A 3,004-nucleotide genomic window follows, 5' to 3' on the forward strand; every position below is an offset into this window, starting at 1 on the left:
AGAAGCACGTCTCCGACATCAGTGGTGACAGCAAAAGATCCTTACTGATTAAAACATGTCAGCACTCGATCCAACAGGACACACTGACCAGAGAAAATGTGGCTGATGTGTTTTTTGATCAAATGATCGAGCAGCTTGAAGGAGAAGCGAAGGAGTTTGGCATCAATGTTGTGTTTCAAGTAAACATAACTTCTCCTGGAGGCCGAGGTGGGACAGCTTCTGGTGCTTCTGACTCTTCTGACACAGCAGCTGCTCTGGCTGATACACTTGCAAACATGTCAGTGTCCAACGATGATTCAGATTAAAACCTGAAAGCTCGCCAGCAGTGACCGGCGAGATCCTGCAGGTCCTTGATAAGACGTGTATTTTGGGGTTTAATTCTTGGGAAACAGATCGTGTGTTTCTTTCCGTCTGTGTTAAACTCTGCATGACGTCCATCAGTCTGTTTTGTATTTCCTGTCTGATAAACTACGGCAGCAGCAGAACAGCTTACAAACTTAGCAGCTGTCCTGTATCACATTTTAATGGACACCCTGCAGCCAATCAGAGTCCAGTATTCACCCAGACTGTCCAACTGTGAAATAAAGACCGAAAAGGAAACAAAAAAACCAGACACACGACATTAACTTAACATGAACAATGTGATGATTCACTCCGAAGAGACTCAGCAGGTGGAGATGCAAAACAGGGAGGAGCAGCTTTGGCTCAATAAATAGGAGGCTGCTCCTCTGTTCAGTCTCACTCCCACCAGGTTTGGTGAATAGTCTGTTCCTCTGGTTGGCACTTTTCTTTGGTGAGACAATGGATAAGCTTTCAGACTTTATAAAGAATCCCACTGCAGAAAATCTTGAGAGACTCAGAAGAGAAGACTTGGTAAAGTTGGCTAAAGAGTACAACATCCGCGGCATCGGTCGTGACAAAAAAGGAGACTTACAGAAGAAAATATGTCAGCACTTGATCAAAGAGGACTGGCTGACCAGAGAAGATGTGGCTGCTGTGTTTCCTGATCAAATGAACGAGCAGCTTGAAGAAGAAGCGACGGAGCCTGGAGCTTCTTTTGTGGCTGGAGACCAAGGTGGAGCAGATTCTCCAGTGGCTGGAGACCGACGCAAGGCAGATTCTCCTGTGGCTGGAGACCTAGCCGGAGCAGATTCTCCTGTGGCTGGAGACCAAGGCAGGGCAGCTTCTCCTGTGGCTGGAGGCCGACGCAAGGCAGCTGCAAATAATCAAACAATCAAACAGCATAAAGAAGAAGCAAAGGAGCCTGGCATCAATGTTGTGTTTAAAGTAAACATAACTGCTCCTGTGGCTGGAGACCAAGGTGGAGCAGCTGCTCCTGTGGCTGGAGACCGAGGTGGGGCAGCTGCTCTTATGGCTGGAGACCGAGGTGGGGCAGCTTCTCCTGTGGCTGGAGATCGAGGTGGGGCAGCTGCAACTAATCCAGCAATCAAGCAGTTTAAAGAAGTGAAGGAGCCTGGCATCAATGTTGTGTTTGAAGTAAACATAACTGCTCCAGGAGGCCGAGCCACAGCAGCTGCTCTGGCTGATTCATTTGCAAACATGTCGGTGTCCAACGATGATTCAGATTAAAACCTGAAAGCTCGCCAGCAGTGACTGGCGAGATCCTGCAGGTCCTTGATACGACGTGTAGTTTGGGGGTTTAATTCTTGGGAAACAGGATGTGTGTTTCTTTCTGTCGGTGTGAAACTCTGCATGACGTCCATCAGGTGTGTGTGTTTATCATAGGTTGGGTTCAAGTGTCCTCTGGAAACAGGCACTACATTTATCTTTCCCCCTCTTTGTTCCCATGATAGTCGGTCATCATCAGTCTGTGTTTCACTTCCTGTCTGATAAACTACGGCAGCAGCAGCAGAGCAGCCTGCTCGGTTTGCTGTAACACATTAGAACAACAGCTGCTCAGAAGAGTTTAAAGAAGTAAACCTGCTCCAAATATCTGACTCCATGATCACTGATGAGAACGTTTCCTGCTGGTTTCACCTTCACTGTCTTTTATTTTCACTGCATCTGCTGGTTTTAGTCGTCTTACTGTCACTGTGGAGCTGCACAGAATGTTTTCCTGATGTTTCAGATCTCTCCTCTCATTACTGTCTTTGTCATAATCACTTTTATTGATGATGATTCATAGTTTGTTGAGGTTTTTTGTTGTTGTTTGCTTGTTTGAGGTTTGTTTTATTGATTTCTGGGTTTACTTCCAGAACTGTTTTACATGATGATGAAATGTGTGTCTGAGGATGAAAAAGCAAGTTAAATGTGCTCAACACCCCATAATGACAAAGTGAAAATCTGCAAGTGTATTAAAGGATAAATTTGTTTCTTGTTTTGGCCTTTTCTCACCCTGAAGCTGAAAAATACCTGATGATGAATAAATCAATTCTGCTTTGACTGTGCTTGTCTTTGGGAGGGGGAAAAGAGAGGAGTGTAGATAATGAAAGATAAAACACCATCATCTCCTGGTTTCCACATTTATTAGACTTTAATGTTTTTAAAAACTAAGACCTTTCAAACACCTCATATTTCCACCTGTGCAGGCGACGCTCTTTCTAAATGAAGCCTGGTCACAAGAGCTGGTCGTCCTGCCTCCACTTTCTCGTGCACTGTGAAGCTGAGCTCTGGTGTCCTGCCGCCCTCTGGTGGAGTCACGCCGCCAATCAAAGAGCTTTACGGGGCCAAAAAAACACAGCGAGGAGGCGAAAACATCCAAATGTGCAGTTCAAGCTGAAGAGGAAACACAAAGCAGGAGGATACGTCGCCACAACTTGAGCCTCAGAAGAGACGAATAGTGAAGGTTGGCTGAAGAGAAGCACGTCTCCGACATCAGTGGTGACAGCAAAAGATCCTTACTGATTAAAACATGTCAGCACTCGATCCAACAGGACACACTGACCAGAGAAAATGTGGCTGATGTGTTTTTTGATCAAATGATCGAGCAGCTTGAAGGAGAAGCGAAGGAGTTTGGCATCAATGTTGTGTTTCAAGTAAACAT

At 45.6% G+C, this 3,004-nt stretch overlaps 1 long non-coding RNA gene across 1 annotated transcript; it reads left to right on the forward strand.

The window, feature by feature from the left end:
- The first annotated feature begins 447 nt into the window (after window positions 1-447).
- On the forward strand, window positions 448-2,403 carry LOC139205055 (uncharacterized). The gene is made up of 2 exons (XR_011584454.1): window positions 448-1,321; window positions 1,388-2,403. It is a non-coding gene; the product is annotated as an uncharacterized lncRNA (long non-coding RNA).
- The last annotated feature ends 601 nt before the right edge of the window (window positions 2,404-3,004 follow it).

This window comes from Pempheris klunzingeri, chromosome 8, assembly GCF_042242105.1.
Source record: "Pempheris klunzingeri isolate RE-2024b chromosome 8, fPemKlu1.hap1, whole genome shotgun sequence".
Lineage (NCBI taxonomy): Eukaryota > Metazoa > Chordata > Actinopteri > Acropomatiformes > Pempheridae > Pempheris > Pempheris klunzingeri.